This window comes from Podarcis cretensis, assembly GCF_951804945.1.
Source record: "Podarcis cretensis genome assembly, chromosome: 2".
NCBI classification, from domain to species: Eukaryota; Metazoa; Chordata; class Lepidosauria; order Squamata; family Lacertidae; genus Podarcis; species Podarcis cretensis.
This window is the reverse complement of record NC_137171.1, coordinates 94,344,679-94,363,008: the sequence shown is the minus strand read 5'-3', so window position 1 is coordinate 94,363,008 and position 18,330 is coordinate 94,344,679. Positions and strand designations below refer to the sequence as shown.

Genomic DNA, 18,330 nt, shown 5'->3' with positions numbered 1-18,330 from the left:
TAATTTGTATATTTAAAACAAGGTTTTTTTAAAAAATGGGGGAGGGGTGACAGATTTGAAACCACATCCTAGGGTTTCAAAGGAACTTTTGTGTGTTATTTAGACCACCCCATATCCCACAGTACTAATTGCAGGATGTGCTATGCATGAAGCATCTACATGAAAAGTCCACTACCTCCCAAGGCAGTCTGATCCACAGTTGAACAGCTCGTGCCACCAGAAAGTGTCCCTGAACGTTTTGCTAAAATCTGTTTCCTCGCAATTTCCAGTCTGGCCTCTGTAGCAACAGAGAACAATAACATCAGCAGAATACTGTTGTGAAACCAAGCAGAGGGCCTTCTCGGTAGTGGCGCCCGCCCTGTGGAACGCCCTCCCATCAGATGTCAAGGAAATAAACAACTACCTGACATTTAGAAGACATCTGAAGGCAGCCCTGTTTAGGGAAGTTTTTAATAACTGATGTTTTAATGTATTTTCAATCTTCTGTTGGAATCTGCCCAGAGTGGCTGGGGAGACCCAGCCAGATGGGCGGGGTAGAAATAATAAATGATGATGATGATGATGATGATGAATAACTGCACAACATAACTTTGTTTAGCTCCACCCGCAAATGGATGCACCCCTAGAAAACTATCAGTGCACACATCAATTGGAATAATTGTTATATACCATATGTACTGTGCTTGGTTATTATGCTTCATGATTGTTTTATGATTATATTTAGTGTCATTTATTCTCTAAGTTGCTTGGGACTCTCTTCTCTGTGTGAAAAGTGAATAATATGGATAATAATAGCAGGAGAATGAACATATTTTTGCACGTTCTCTAGGAAAAGTGCCAAATAGTCATGGAAGTTAGTCATTGTCATCATCTATCATAGAAAGGTTTGCTTTCGGAAGGTTAGTAGTTAATGTTGTTCCTGACCTTTCATATTTACTATTGATGCTTCAGCAGATTGCTACGAGGCAATAAATAATCATAGCGCTTTGTTTGAATGGCTTTCACAGCCTATTGTTCTAAGCAAGTAACGCAATAATGATTTCCACAACAAGAGATGAACCATGAAAAGTAATATAAAACATACTTTGAAGGATACTTTTTCAGACTCACAGCTCCACACATGCAGGCTTTTATGAAGAAGATAATTCTGCTAATTATGAACAACAGGAATGTAAATATAAGTAGATTTTGACAATGGCCTTCTTTCTTTCATCTGCTGCTCTCAGCTGATTATATTCTGTAAAACATTAGAGCTGTAATTTTGTACAATTCTTCATTCTGTTGCAAGGATGGCTAACCTGCAGCCCTCCAGATGCTGTTCATCTCCAACTTCCATTAGCTGCAGCAAGTATGTCCAATGGTCAATATGCTGGGAGTTGAAGTTTAGCAACATCTGGAGGGTTGCAAGTTAGCCTTCCTCTCATCCCATTGTATACCATGCCTTACGTACGGTCATTTTCTAAATTCCACTCCAAAGGGACTACAGGACAACCTGGCCACAATACAGGTCTATATCAGATTGCACCCAGTACTCAGTTTTAACTACACCAGTTAATGTGACCCATTCTTCTAGGAAGGATGAAAAAGCCTAGCATCTTTGTTGGTTCCAGATATGTTCTTTGAAAACTCTGAGACCAATACTGTGTGATATGGACCACAGAAGCATAAACATGGAAACTTAGCTAGACTAGGGGTATCTTAGGTTAACATTGTGACTGCAACCCTGATCACTGCATAGAAAAGGGTAATCTTTGTTAGCAGAGAAGATAACGTGAAATGTTATAGCTGTCTAAACCAAGGCAACCTTGGATATTAGTGACTGATTGTATTCAATCAGTATATGGTGTGAATTAGAAAAGAGAAATTGGCTGAATTATACTGTTGAAGATGTTGAAACTAGTAGTCAGACTCAGCAGACCACTAGCCCAGGCTTCCTCAACTTTGGCCCTCCAGGTGTTTTTGGCCTACAACTCCCATGATCCCTAGCTAGCAGAACCAGTGGTCAGGGATGATGGGAGTTGTAGTCCCAAAACATCTGGGGGCTGAGGTTGAGGAAGCCTGCACTAGACCAATAATTCCTTTGAAAAATTCACTCTTAAATGTACAATTTAACCCCCCCCCCACCCATGGAACTAATTTCTCATTTATAATTTTTGACAATGGAACAAACACCCTTGAAACGTTGTGAGCTATCCTTCATTGGAGGTTTTTAAGCAGAGTTTATTTTTTAAAAAATAATATTTATTAAGTTTTTAACAAAAAAAGGATTACAAAACAGTAAACAGTAAACAAAGAACACACAGAGAAAATACAAAAACCGAGATTTAACATAAAAATAAAAAATAAAAAATAAAAATCCCTCTTTCTGATATCTTACAATCATTTACTTATTTTCCTGACTTCCTCACAACTCCCTTTTTTGTATTCCATTTAAAAATTTGTTCAGCAAATTCATACCCTCTTAATTTACCCTTAATTGTTTGTCCTCACATATTCTAACTTCAAATTTTCATCTGATATCAATCCCTTCTTGCATAGTCTTATTTTGCCTTATTGCTAGAACCACTTCGTTTCATTCCAACGTCATTAACATTCAATAATTTTACAGTGTTTCTGTAGATAGATTTTTAAATTCTTCCAATCTTCTTCCACCGACTCTTCTCCCTGGTCTCGGATTCTGCCGGTCATTTCCGCCAATTCCATGTAGTCCATTACTTGCATCTGCCATTCTTCCAAGGTGGGTAGGTCTTGTGTCTTCCAATGCTTTGCAATGAGTATTCTTGCTGCTGCTGTAGCATACATAAAGAAAGTTCTATCCTTCTTTGGCACCAATTGGCCGACCATGCCCAGGAGAAAGGCCTCTGGTTTCTTCAAGAAGGTATATTTAAATACCTTTTTCATTTCATTATAGATCATCTCCCAGAAAGCCTTAATCCTTGGGCACGTCCACCAAAGGTGAAAGAATGTACCTTCAGTCTCTTTACATTTCCAACATTTATTATCAGGCAAATGATAGATTTTTGCAAGCTTGACTGGAGTCATGTACCACCTGTATATCATTTTCATAATATTCTCTCTTAAGGCATTACATGCCGTAAATTTCATACCCGTGGTCCACAACTGTTCCCAGTCAGCAAACATAATGTCATGTCCGATATCTTGTGCCCATTTTATCATAGCAGATTTTACCGTTTCATCCTCAGTGTTCCATTTCAACAGCAGGTTATACATTCTTGATAGTGTCTTAGCTTTGGGTTCTAACAGTTCTGTTTCTAATTTTGATTTTTCCACCTGGAAGCCAATTTTTTTATCCAAATTATAGGCCTCCCTTATTTGAAAGTAATGAAGCCAATCTCGCGTTTTTAAGCAGAGTTTAGATGTCAGGGACAGTGCTTTTTTCTGAGGGGATGCAGGGGTACACATACCCCTAAACATTTTGTGAATCTTTGTACTTTTGTCCATTTACTGTATTTATTTTCCCCGATTTGAACTATAAAATGGTGATTTTCTTGAGTCAAAATGAGAGTACTCCTAAACATTTTTTTTTAAAGAAAAAAAGCACCGGTCAGGGATGCTTTATTTCTGATTTCTGTATTGCAGGGGGTTGGACCAGATGACTCTTCAGTTCTGTGAATGTGTACTCTTAAGATCACAAAAGGGATTCTTGGAATTCCTAAAACAAATCTGGGAATTTGAATTGATTGAAGAAATAGATCCAACTAAATGGGCAAAAGAATGTCGTTTTATTTGTATAATATACTACCCTCTAAAGCAGGAGAAGTTAACCTGTGGCCTCCAGATGTTGTTGAACTGCATCATCCCTGACCATTCACCATGCTGACTGGGACTGCTGTAGTACAGAGCATCTTACATAAAATTTCCAGGGCTGGACTTAATTAGTTTTAACTGCATTACTATGTCACGGGTCAGAACTTTTTCTGAACCAGACCTTTATTGTTCAAGCACATGCAACACAGTCTGTGGCACCTAAAGAATCATCTAATATGTTTCGTGTACATTGGTTGGCCTTTGCATGATGACTTCAGCATATTACTATCATCCCATATATATTCATGCTCTTCAATCATGTGGCTGAGAAAGAAGAGTGGGGTATAAATCTGTTTAAATGAGTAAATAAATAATGCTGTCTTTGCGTGCTTGCAAGGTCTGCTGCCGCTATCTGTTTGATTTCAGAATGCTACCACAAAGGTGGTAGGATTCTCAGGGCGATGATAATAATTATGTGTATAATCTTCTTCTGCTCTTCCTAATAAAAAATAATTTTACAAGGAGGAAAACCCCCCTGAAAAGTACAACAAATGTACATGCTGAGTTGTAGATCTTTAATTGAATTAACATAAAATTTAATTGCCTTTGGGTATCAAAAGCTTTGTTTGTATGGAATGAAAATATTTTTTCCCCGTGTATAAATGCTAATTGTCATAAACAAGAACATCTCTTGCTTTCAATATTCTGTGGGTATTTTAATTTGTAGGCATAACCATTATACTCAACTAGAATTAGGGATTTCCCCAAAGGCATCGTGAAGTAAGGAATTAGAATGGTGAGGCGCTTCTTGTCAATATGGCTAGAATGCCTACTTTCTGAAGGGAAAAAGAAAAGGCCAGTCTACAAAGGAATCTTTTATTTGTGACAAAATTTTGAAGAAGAAGTGTGGGGGGGGGGACTAATGCAGAGTGGGCATGAGGCACAAGGGAGTACAAGCCATATTGAAGACATGATGAGCTATTGATCTCCTGAGGGAACCCTCTGAAAAGCTCATCTGAAAAGCTATAAAGGACCACAGAGTGCCAAAGGTATCAACCACCTAGAAACAGATTAAAAAACTTCTTTCTTGAGCTTATTTTCTTCCTCTGACATGACATGTGGAATGGTTGAGTTGTGATGGAGATGCAGAGGAGCAACAATTTAAATGGCTTATTGACTATCCTGACAGTGCTGCATTCCGAGGCACAAGATACTTGGACATCCATTATGAAGGCCTACAAAGACGTCTCCTTCATTATGTATGGGACACTATCAAATCTGATGAAGCGCAAATTGTTACTGTAATTCAGATCCTTGAGAATTCTTTCCCTGCCCCCTCCTTGGCTGCTGATAAGTGGATTCACACCATGAAGGGTGAATAGTTTGCTGTTTCAAGCAGCTCATGTATCATCCAAGAATTCACTTCTCCATATCACTAGGAAAGTCTATAAACTGAGATTGAATCAATTCCTGGTTCCAGACAGGGTTCTTAAAACATACTACCCAAGATGAGGGGCCCCTAGTTGATAGGATTGGCTTGATCACAGAGACTGAAAGTTCATGGGAGCTCCCAATAAAGAGATGACCAATTAGTAATCAAGATAATTACTTTCTCCTTCCCAATGACCTTTGTTGGAAGGCTAGGGAAGATCCATACATTTTAATGTTGAGAACTTGTCATTTATTTTACCATTATAATTGGAAAGGATAAAAGATGCTTCACCTTCCACCCTCTCCTAAGAGAGAGCAGGCAATGTTTGGGTGTGCATTTGGGTGCACGTCCGAGGCTAATTTCTCCTCAGTCTCAATGACAGGGCATAGAAGACTCACCATGCTAAGCTGATCCTTTCGCTACAACACCTTTCCTCTTCCACTTCAGTAGCAAGGAATGGAATACAAGTTTGCCTCGGCTGGCATAGAGAGCATCAAGGGACGAGTGGGCACAAACCCTTCTCAGTGCTCTGCCCAGCATTCATATTGCCCAGACCCATCTAGAGATTGTTGGCCACTGTTAAAACAGAATACTGGTCTAAATAGGCCACTGGCCTGATCCAGCAGTCTCTTTTTTATGTTCTTACCTTTGCAAAACATTTGGAAAGCTTGCCATGCTAGTAGTTTGTGGGAGATTCACACAAAGTATTCAGTGACTCACACAAACATGTTGTAGACCTTCTCTAGATACCGCATTTACTCGAGTCTAATGCGCCATCGAATCCAATGTGCACCCCAATTTTCAGAACATTGAAACCAAAACAAAAGTATTTGCTGGCAAATGTAAACGTACCATCAAATCTAATGCACACCTTAATTTTTGCAATGTAATTTAAAAAGCCGAGTATTAGATTCGAGTAAATACGGCATTACTTTCATTATGAGCAACTACAGCTGAGTGCCTCCCCCCCCCCCGCCTTCAGTATTAGGTAATATTCATTAAAATGACATAGAGGCAGGAGAGGTATAATTCTTACCACCTCAGCACAGTCCTAAAAAAGGGGGGGAAATCTTCACATACCACCACAATTAAAATTAGAAGCTCCCAATGCTGCCAAAAATTGTGGTGGTGGAGATTTTTCCCTGGATTGCCAATTTAAAAAGATGTTATATCAACTTAACCTGAATCAAGCTTCTTATTATTTTTCACATATCTCCCAGTTATATACTGCTTCTGCTTCATATGATATATCTAGTCATCTGGGATTCTAGGAGATTGAGGAGGTGGGGATATATGCTCTGGCGTTCTGCTTTTGAAATGAACTCCTAGAATCTAAGCTGGCCTGGGGAACAGAAGACTTTCTTTGCCCAATTCCTCCTTGGAGAGTTCTTTCAAGGAATATTAATAGAACATAGTCTTCTCTTCCAGGCGGGAAAATTATAGAGCCTTTATTCCCTGCTACTATTGCTTCGGGTGCTTGCAGCAAGAGTTTGGTTACTGCTGTTTCTTCAGTTGCTTTTCATCTTTGTGATCTTCTAAGAAAATGATGGGTGATGTGAGATGTACCTAGCATGTAAGATCTAGGGTGATGGGGATGCAGAATGTTCAAGACATAGCCTCCAGCACTTGGCTCACAAGAGCATCCCTCAAGCAAATTTGTCACTACAGGGCAGTATTCAGGTAACAATATATTGTGGAGCCTCTCATCTCAGAAGCATTCTTAATTTGCTGTATTGGATCACATTAGAAGGATCATAATCTGAAGAGAGTTATGCTGCCCTTCATGTATACAGGAACTTCTGCATTATATTTAGGCTATTGGTGTGTTTTCTTAGTGCAAAACTATTTAGTGGAACTTCTGGAGCTCACTTGTTCGCTGTATTGTATGCAGCCTTCATCAACCTGCTGCCCTCCAGGGGGGAGATTTCCACTTGTAATCCACACCCACCACACACTAGCCAAATAAGCTATTGAAGCACACATGGTTTTCTCATAGTTTTGAAGAGTCTATTTTTGTTGAGTTACTCTCTTTTTTATTGCTTATTTTAACATTTTCAGGTAAGTCTTCTGCTGCTTTTTGCATAGAAAATCAGGAGTTGATGCTGCATCACAGCAAATTACTGTGGTGCAGGAGATTAACAAGCAATCTGCCTTTTGGGCTTTAGGCAGGAGGCACAATATATTGTTTATTGAGCTGGTGGGCCACTATGCATGTGTGGTGGGCTAATTTCATTTTGGTGAGTTGCATGTTGGGCAGGCCTAAACTATACACTTTATCAGCACTGGGTCTACAATATTTTATTTTATTCTGTTCTTTTTTGTATGCAGTCCAGCCTCCCTTTTCTCCCTCTGTCCTCCAGGAAGGATTTACCTGGGTCTAGTCCTCATTATGTACCCTACCAGGAATGCCAGAGAAAAGAATTTTGTACTTGGTACATACGGTTATTATTTTTCCAGAGCTCAGGGTTTCGGTTAACTTGGGACCTTATCCAGAGAGGACTAAAGCTGATGGTAGAATTCTGGATTCATCAAATTCTGCCTCTTATTGGCTTACCATTTAAAGTCATTGTTGTAGCTGTGAAGTGATATGAGAACTGCATTATCTCCATAGCTATTAGATATAATATGTCTCAAATGCGCTTTGCAAAATCAGACACAGGATATTTTGTGCACAGTGCACAGAATGAACTATATCTGGAAGTGACAGTAATAATAATTGCAATAATAAACTACACCTATATTTAGTACCATTTGTCCATAAATACCAAATTGCTTTTTAAATATTAACTAAGCCTCAATACACCCCTGTGGAGTAGGTAATTATCATTGCTATAACCATTTTGTAAGTGAGACAGAAAGAGATTAATGGCCTTGTATTTTACAAACAGGAAATGAGGCACACTGTTTATGTAAGTACGCTTGGGTTTCTTTTTAATGCGATTGTTGCGAAGGCCTCTGAAGATGGCATATTTACAAGGTAACAGGCAAGTTGTGCTTCTAATTTCTCTGCTTCTCTTTTTTTGTATTAGATGAATAAGAGACGCAGGCCGTGTGATTCACACAAATCCAAATACAGTACTTGGATTTGGGGTGTGTGGTTTGTTCTTCTCACAGCAGCCTTACCCAACAAAACCCACACTGTGAAATACTTTTCAGACTCCAATCTTACCTGTTTACACTTATCTGGGACTGAATCCAGTTGAAATATATGGTATTTACTTAAGAGTAGACAGGCATAAAGGTAAAGGTAAAGGTAAAGGTACCCCTGCCCGTACGGGCCAGTCTTGACAGACTCTAGGGTTGTGCGCTCATCTCACTCTATAGGCCGGGAGCCAGCGCTGTCAGCAGACACTTCCGGGTCACGTGGCCAGCGTGACGAAGCTGCTCTGGCGAGCCAGAGCCGCACACGGAAACACCGTTTACCTTCCTGCTAGTAAGCGGTCCCTATTTATCTACTTGCACCCGGGGGTGCTTTCGAACTGCTAGGTTGGCGCTGGGACCGAGCCACGGGAGCTCACTCCGCCGTGGGGATTTGAACCATGCGATCGGCAAGTCCTAGGCGCTGAGGTTTTACCCACAGCGCCACCCACGTCCCCTAGACAGGCATAGGATTATGCTATTGTTTTTAATTATCTGCAGCTTCTTCCAATGTCTTATACATCTTATTCAAATACAGAACAGGATTCCAACGGCAGTTGTCAAAGCTATAGTAAGGGAACATTTGTATCAGTAGCTCATGTGCCCTCTGGTCAGTTGCATCGGTGCTACTTATCAGGAGGCAGAGAGGCAAACAGGAGGCAGAGAGCTGGCTCGTGCACACACACTGGGGGAGCTAATTCAGTGCTCCCATGGGTGAAATCACATTGCATCAAGCTTATCTCTCCCACACTACATCCTGGTAAGCAGCAGGATGCAAAAGTGGAGGTCAGCTGTGCGATGCTGCCCCACAATACTGCCTGCTACTGAGTTGAATAGTTTGTTATCCTAGCTTCTTGGGATACACCTGAAAGTCTAAAAAAAAAATTACTCCAACATTGCTTTCTCTATAATCCACACATATTTTGATAAAACTATACCTAGACTGTAACCCTGTACCCACTTACATGAGAGCAAACTCTTTTGAACTCACTGGGGCTTAAAACTAAGTAAACATTTATAGCTAAGCTGCCTTATAGCAAGACAGACCATTTGTCCCTTTAGCTATTCTGCACTTACTGCCAGCAGCTTCCATGGGTTTCAAACGGGTCTTTCCCAACCTTACCTGGAGCAACCAGGGACTGAATCTCTGAACTTCTTCATAGAAAACACGATTTTTTGCCACAGTGCTATGGCCCTTCCGACATATGCGTGGATAGCCAGAGGAACCAACAGCAACAAAAAGTGTAGAGTACTGACAACTGGGTAGAGATGAATGGTAATTGTGGAAAAGGCTTTCATATCTCCTTCGTGCCCTCTGGAACAGGGTAATATTTTGATTGATATGTTGGTTCAGGTGTGATATAATTTATCAATGGAAGTGGTCTTTAGGGTGGAATGCTGCAGGTGGCTTTATAATGTATAGAGTATCTCAGATCTCTGTGAATTTGCTATGAAGGATTAGCTGCTAAACGTTGCACAGTGGGGTACTCCTTTTAATGCTTCTAGCCAGCTCTGTCCTTTTGTGCCACTGAACATGCTTATACTTTATTGGACTGAGGTTTTTTTTTATCCCCCACCCTGCCACATTGTTTTTAATTGCTCTTCTGTAAATGTTTGTAAATTTTTTCCCAAGCCTGCCTTTCATGTTTAGAACAGTTCCATATTGTTTATAAACTATGTTTGTAATTTGCTGTCCTACAGTATATATTGTTCACTTGATGACTGCAATATCAAGTTGTAACTTGCAGGCATTAATGAACCATTTCAGTTCAAAAACAACAGACAGAACTTTAACAGCACATTGTTGCTTTAATGCTTTTCAGTAGTGTTATTGCACACATTCAGCAGTCAGTAGTATCATATAAAGAAATCAAGTTATTTATATGCATGTGTGAATCAGAAAGTGCCCAGTGCTTCATTTTCTATCAGAAATCAGAATACCAGAAATCAGCATTCAAAAATAAATGATAATGGATGCCCTACTCAACCTTTTTGTGTTCACTAATTCAGGTTCAGGTACCAGAGCACTCTGTAGATTATAATGGACTATGCTGAAGGCTTTTTTCTACAATAGTGACATACTCTCCATAAGAAAGCAGACAAAAAGTGTATGGCAACATTGAAAAACCAACATCCTACTTTCAGAACAATGAGTAAAGCATCACAAATTGATTGATTGTATATTTTGTATAAACATATTATTCTCTGCTCTTTAGTCCCCCAAACGTTATACCAGGCACGTCCAACTCCCAAGAGACTGTGATCTACTCCCAGTATAAAAAGCTGGCAGTGATCTACCCAGGATTGCACAGAGTTATTGTTCTTTTTTTTGGGGGGGGGGTCTTCATCAGAGTTGCTGAGCTTATTTTGGGGAGGCTTCATCAGAGTTGCTGAGCGCTCTTTTTTGGCCCAGGATTGATCAGGAACTCTCCACGATCGACCAGTAGATCGCGATCGACCAGTTGGACATGTCTGTGTTAAACAAACAAACAAACAAACAAACAAACAAACCATAACATAACATAACATAACATAACATAACAAAGATCCAGGGAAAACATGACATTGGTAAATTGGTGGTCACTATTTTCTTTTGTCTGAGGGCATCCCAGATAGACAGCTGTGATTGTGACACAAATCATGACTGGTTCACCAAAACCATTGGGAACAAATCCAGCTGGGCAAACATAGCAATGCCAAAACCTGTACAGTGGTACCTCGGGTTACATACGCTTCAGGTTACATATGCTTCAGGTTACAGACTCGGCTAACCCAGAAATAGTACCTTGGGTTAAGAACTTTGCTTCAGGATGAGAATAGAAATCTTGCAGCGGCGGCACAGCGGCGGCAGGAGGCCCCATTAGCTAAAGTGGTGCTTCAGGTTAAGAACAGTTTCAGGTTAAGAACAGACCTCCAGACAAATTAAGTTCTTAACCCAAGGTACCACTGTCAGCCAAGTAATCCCAAAGAACCTGAAGTGTGAATTGCTTGATGGTGCAACCCCAGGCTCGTGAGCTTCCTTTCCCACTGCTTACTTGATTCAAGAATGCTTGGAAGTTATCACCAAACCTTTATTGCTTTTGTGAATGATAACTTTGCTTCTCTTTAGCTTCCCATAAAACTGCCACAGCTTGTACTCCATGCATATTTTGCAATTTAACTGCATTATTTCCAGTTATCTTTTTCTCTGAATCTCTCTGTGTGTACCTGTGCATCTGCCAACTGAGGATGACACTCCATTCTTCTATCAGGTGAATTTGACTCTTGTCTATGAAAGCTTAACCATAATTAACGTGTTAGTTGTCAAGGCACAGCAAGACGTCTATGGAAGTTGTCCTGATAGTGATGATTACTTGTCCCATTTCCCATTCACACATCTTCCGCAATGAGAAAGTGCTCAATGGCAGCTTAATTTAACCTCATGCTTACATAGTAGAATCTTTAAAACACTGCTTGTTTGAGAGAAATAAATAATATGAAGAATATTAATATTATTAATAATAATAATAATAATAATTAATAACAATATAATTATTTTATAATTATTTTACTTGTTGTTAATGGTTGGGATTCCAACACAGCCGTAAGGCAAACATTCTCCCCCCCCCAGCAGATTTGGGGGTGGTATGTCATTGGGGGGGGGAGTCCTATTGCACAAGCAGAAGTCATTGTACTCAGGCAAATATTTTGTTGGATATTTCCCACTGATAATTTCTCAAAAAATTATACTATGTTTAGCATTTAACCGTCATTGTGTGTCCCTGATAACCCTATGTAATTGGTCAAATCTTAATTTAACTGAAGTCTGAGGAATAAATAACCAAGGCTTAGGACCACCCAGTTATCCATGCCTGAATTTAAACAAATGTATCTCAGACCCCAGTCTCTATCTACTAACATGATGCTCAGCTGTGGCCTCTACGTTTTATATGTAACTCACTTTTGTGCTTTATATTTAAATACTGTGTTGTGATTCATATTTTAAAAAATTGTTACCTGCCCTCATCCTAAAGATTAGGAAAGGTGGAGACTTTTTTAAAAAAAAAAAAATAAAAACACACAACCCAGTGTGTTAGAAATTTAACTGCTTCAGAAAAGACCTGACGCAGAAATCTGGGTTTATAGCAGCGTACAGTGCTGTATATGCAAAGCATTCAGCTTAATTACAGAGATTTATGTAATCATCTGTTATGTGGTCATAGCAAGATTACAATGTTACTTAAATCCAGGAGCCATATACATAAATATGTGTGTTTGCCTTTAATTAAAAAGAAGTCTCGTATCCTTGATCAGTGAACAAAATTAACCAGTGTTCAGATATCCCTGAACTGGGATTATTTGTCCTTCTGTGTACAAGGTCTCCCAATGTGTGCATCTTTGATTCATGTGTTAATTGTGCAGGTCCTTGGGGGAAGGGAGGCATAAAGCGGTGGAGCACTGTACTTCCTGATTAATGCTAGTGAGCAGCCATACAGTGCTCAGTGCATAGCGGTTAGGCTTCTCTAGTCCCAGCTGAGAATATGGTTCCATTATCTCCCAGCTGCATAGGGAATCCATAAGGGCCTTTTCTGCCTGGCTGATCAGTACAGTGGAAGCAGTGACTTGATGAGAGCTGAGATCTTTGTTTGATTTGCTGTAAAATGTAAAAGAGAAACTGGGATATTTTATCTTACAGTTCTGTAAGTACCGGTTTTTCTTCCATAGTTGCATGTGAGCAAGTTGTGACTTTGCCAGCTACATATAATTTTCTGTTCCACTGCTCTTTGCTGAATTTAACAGGGAGGAATGAGGGTAATCTGTTTACAGATTGCAGGTTGCTTTGGCTATCTAAAATGCAGGCATGTGATGATTGTTTCAAGGAAACAAATAACTTGACTTTTTAAACTGGGTTTTCTTCTTTGAGAGTTTAACAAAATGTAGCTGCATAGTTTGATGTTTTGCTTTGAAGTGTGGCTTGGATGTCTTCTTTAAACTATCCTTTTTGTGTTAGTTAATATTGGGGGGGTACTATTTCTTCAAATCAGCATTTACTAAGTGCCATCAGAAAGCATCTTTTTAAATTTGATGTAGTCTTACAGTTTCTCATTATACCTTTTTAAATTTCAATAAAAGTTGTGTTGGGGGAAGAAATAGTGTAGTGGCAGACTTGTTGTTCTGACAAATGTAGTCCATAACTTAGTGTGCAGAATAGGCACAATAATATTACTTATAATGTTCATGTGTTATTTAAAAATTGTTGAAATGTTTTATTTACAATTTGAGTGTTGAGTTCAAAACTGGGAACTATTATGCAACTGATGTATTTGATGTGGCTTTATTTTTCAAAACAGGGTTTTTCCAATAGAATTATTTTTCTTGCAAATCCCTAATATTTAATCCCTAATATTTAACACCTCTTCATTCTTTGTTATAGACACAAAAGTACTACTGAGTTATAGTAGTACTGTGTGAGTTTTGCAAATGACAGGTTGCAGCAAGTTGTGGCATTGCATATTGACAGCTGAAAGGGTCTCTCTGTGTGTGTGTGGGGGGGCTCATAAAATATGTTTTGGGGTTCCCTCATTTGTTTCCCAATGACAGCTGACCTTAAAAAATATATGAATTACGGTGGCCTTGGGCCTGTTGTTCTAGTGTTCATGCCTGTTTCAGGACAAAGCAGTTTTAAGGCACCGCTGCTTGAAAACTGGCATGCTGCACAAGTTGAATGAAACCATGTGGTGTGGAAAGCACCTACTGGAATGCAAATATATATATATATTCCTGAATAGGCAATAAGTCTCAAAGCAGAGCAGAACCACAGGCTGTTAGGTATGAAAGTGGCTCACTGCTGAGGACAGAGTATCTTCTCATTATCTGTGGTTGATGTGAATAGCTAAAGAAAAGGGAGAATGTCACAATAGATGGTTACCTACAGTAGCACAGAAAGCATCTACACAGCCTAGGGGTATTGGGAGCAAAATAAAGAAACTGTACCTGGAAAAAAATGGTAGGAAATCAATGTAGCCTCTTTTCTTTCTCAGTCTCTTCCCCCACTCCAAAGTTACCTAAATTATTCCGCCTTACAGACGTATGCTGATATTTCAGCTTGGTACTGGCTGGATCCATGGAAAGGGCTTGTCTGAAGTAAATATGCATAATTAAACATTTCTTTATTCTTTTTTTTTTAATCTTATTGTTTTCAGCAACTGCTTCCAGAAGCACTTTCTTTTAATTGAAAGAAGGGTCAGCCTATGTTTCAAAACAAAAAAGCTATTTCAGTGAGCACTTGTTTTACAGAAGGCTTATAGAGATATTACAGTAATTTATTCTCCCAGGAAATTTGTAATTTCAGCATTTGTATAATGGTCATAAGCAAGTATGGTGTGGAATATGATATTGCTCTGTTAGGCATATTAGTGAAACTAACATCCTTAGTTATGTTGTCAAACCATTTGCAAATATATACACGCACACATAAAGGCTAAAAAACATGAGAGAAGAATTCCATTTGTATTTCTTTGCAATGGGTGGGTGGATGAAACTGGTGTTGGTAGTGAACAGACCTGATCTCCTAAGAACCTATGTTTTTTCAGTAGAAACCAAACACTTTGTAGTTCTGTGACTTTAATAAGTTTACATGGGTTTCCAGTTGTTTGAAACAGTTTGAAGATCTGAGCTTCTGACTGCCTCTGTTCTTACGTGAATGAAAATCTGATATAGGCGACAGCTGTAAAGAACAGCCTAGGAAAACGTTGAATGGCCCTGATGGGATTAAAAGCTGTGCTGACGTTATGCATGTATGTGTATAAAGTTGCTGGCATTGGAGAGCGCCAGCAAAGCCTTATTGTTAGATAAAGCAAAACAAAAAATGTTTGGAATTGGATCCACAGACTCAGAAATGGATAAAAGAAGGAATTAACAAGAAAACTGTTGAGCCAGTGCTTCTGAACATGCCCACAGCACAGTCATATTACCAAGTTGTACCCCTGTCAGAACAGCAGTAGGAATTTGATTCAGGTGACAACTTACAAAAAGGTAGTTGTGTTAGTCTCCTGCAGTAAAAAGGCAACAAAGAATCTTGTGGCACTTTAAAGACTTAACAGATTTATTGGAGCATAAGATTTTGTAGATTAGAGTCCACTTGATGCATCTAATGAAGTGGAATCTAGCTCATCAAAGTATGTGCTAAATGTGCTAGTCTTTAAAGGTTGCACAGCACCTTCTTATTTTTGTTTCAGGTTGTAACTTCAATTGAGGTTAGCCTTGGGAATACCAAAGAGCTAATATTTGGTGAAGAACAATGTTTACACAAGCAGATCCTTGCGGGGGTGTGTGTGTGTGTGTGTGTGTGTGTGTGTGTGTGTGTGTGTGTTAAGTAGTAGATTTGGAATGCAGATATTTATAGCACTTTCATCGTGTGCCTTTTAGCTTGTGTTTTGACTTTATGTTCTGTTTCTCCCATTTTCCTCCCTTGCTTGTTTTTCAAGGTATCAATTTAGTTTCTCATGATTTCATCATCGTCATTAGTTGCATAAACTCCAGGCAATTCTTCAGTATGATAACAATGAAAACTGAAGCCATGCCATCTGATTCTCAATCATGTGTTTAATCCACCTGGCATTTTTATAATTTTCTCTGTTTTGATCACATTGATATCTATCAGTATTGAAGTATAAAAAGAAAGGAAATCTTTGTTAAATTACAGTCTCTTCACACCCCCAGATACCAAGCCTATTATTACAACATGGCAAGGTAAATTACAGGTGTGATATTTGGGGTCCTTGATCAGGAAATTTTTGTATGCCATCAGGGAAACAGGTAATGACCGATTTACATGTGTCCAATTGATGCGCATTGTGGCAACCCAGGAGTGGCTGGAAAAGGGGGCGGGGCCGCAACAGGGCAGAAGGGGCTTCTGTGCACTCTGCCATTGCATGTGATGACCTGGAATGCAACCCCTGCGCAAATTGGGGGTTGCCTGTATTGCACTATACCATGGATACTTAAAAATCTGGGTTCAAATAAAATGGAAAATGGGACCAAAGTGTTTAGGGTCATGGCTTTATAGCAGTGTTCTATAATCAGCTAAGTCTTGTGGATTTTGGTTGCAGTCTGCTAATACTGAAAAGCAGACTTCGAATCATTCAGGACAATGTCAGTCATGCGGAGATTGAAGGAGTGCCATTCTTTGTAAGTCACACTCTAGCCCCGTGCCATGTGATGTCCAAGTAAGCAGCTAGAGTTTCTTTAGAACCTTCCAATGCAGTTCAAAACAACAACAACCCCAGATAAGTATTATTTAAGTGGAAACATGAGACTTGTGTACCCATTAAATTTCCTGAATAGCTCAAGGAAAATAACAAACATGGAAAAGAGGTACAGTCATACCTTGGGTTGAAGTAGCTTCTGACTGAGCATTTTTGGTTTGCGCTCTGCGGCGACCTGGAAGTAACGGAGCGCGTTACTTCCAGGTTTCACTGCTCGCGTATGCACAGACACTCAAAATGACATCATGCACAGAAGCGGCAAATCGCGGCATGCGCGGATACAGGTTGCATTTGCTTCGAGATGCAAACGGGGCTCCGAAACGGATCCCGTTCACATCCAGAAGTACCACTGTATAGGAATGGAGTGGAAGATGTAAGGAGGGGAGCTGAAGCCCTTCTGCTTATTGGGAATCAGTCTGAAACAGACAAACTTTGATTTGGGTGGACGGAATCAGTTTGGAGCAGTCTCATTGAGGCATGATCCAAGGAGGACTAAACTGGGTAGCGAAGAATTTACAGGCTGGACTAAAGACCTGGCTGGCTTCTTGAGGGAAGAGGGCACCAGAGACAAATTTTGATTTGGGTGGACAGAAGGGACACAGCAGAACAATATGTGAATTTGTTGTGCCACTGCAAGTGAAGCAAATTGGTTGCGCAGTCCTAATTGGAACAAAGTTGTTTAAAGTCTCTATATCATATCTGTGCTCGATTGGTAGAAGTTTCCCATGTGGGAACTGGGCTTATTCTTAGAAGATGCAAATGGGCATTAAGTTGCCAGTGTCCTTCAGGAGCAAGTTTCTGTTCTCATCAGGGCCAGTAAGGACCTAACAGAAGCTTGTGCTGACAGTTTGCAAACAGTGTGAGTAAATAATTAAGTGTTATACACGTTTGGCGTCAGGCGTCTGCTATAGAAGGAAGGCATGACACACCACCCATATTAAATCCCACCTGAAACGTACCTGCCATTTTCCAAACCAGTCTTGAATTCTGCTCCTGTGGGAGAAGTGCAGATTGGCTGGTGGGCTAACCAGTCCTTCATTCCTTGCACAAACACCCCTGCATTATGGCAAAGGTACAGGACTGGCACTCAGACTAGGATGACCGGGCTCCATCTACATGAGAAGCAGAACACAAGAACTGAGTGATTGGATCTGCCACTCTCTCTTCCAAACCTCAGAAATCTTCCATAATATGCAAAATAAACCATGGGAAGAGAATAAGGAAAGTCATTGATATTTTAAGGTTGTTTAAATGAATATTCTACATTGAAAAACAGAAAATTTAATTAAAAAATTACACACACACACACCTCAGAAATATTCTTAGCCTTCTATATAGGTAATATCCTTCTACTTACATTCTGGAAATACAATCTCAAACTGGTAATGATTCACCAATGAGTTGTGACTGGCTCACAAAGGCTATGAGCCTAAACAGAATGTGTCTCAAAGGGGGGGAAGATAAATGAGTTTGTCAGAATATAGATCCTTAACAAAGACAATAGGGTAAAAATGTAGGTCATCCGCCTTGCTCCTTCATACACACAACAATCAGACGAAATTGAATACTCTTTCATTATGTCATGATAGCTGTGGCCGCTAATATGCCTTAGACATGGTCTAACAATGGCTATTACTCGTAACAGGTGGGGCCTGCGACCAGTTAAGGATTCCAGTCAGCTATGCCTCCCTCCAGGACAATATAAGCTTCATAGGGATCAAGCAAACCAATTCACTTGCTTTCTCT

The 18,330-nt window shown here is 39.7% G+C and overlaps 1 protein-coding gene across 7 annotated transcripts in view; it reads left to right on the top strand.

Moving 5' to 3' along the window:
* Positions 1–18,330, top strand: part of LOC307206094 (contactin-4) — a 532,821-nt gene that overhangs the window by 209,874 nt on the left and 304,617 nt on the right. Inside the window, exon 1 of one of the 7 annotated variants that reach the window (XM_079958890.1) lies at positions 13,002–13,017. The exons of the other annotated variants lie outside the window; for them this stretch is intronic. The gene's annotated coding sequence lies outside the window, so the exon portion shown is untranslated. Of the gene's footprint in view, positions 1–13,001; positions 13,018–18,330 lie in introns of those variants that run through there. 7 annotated transcript variants of the gene reach the window in all.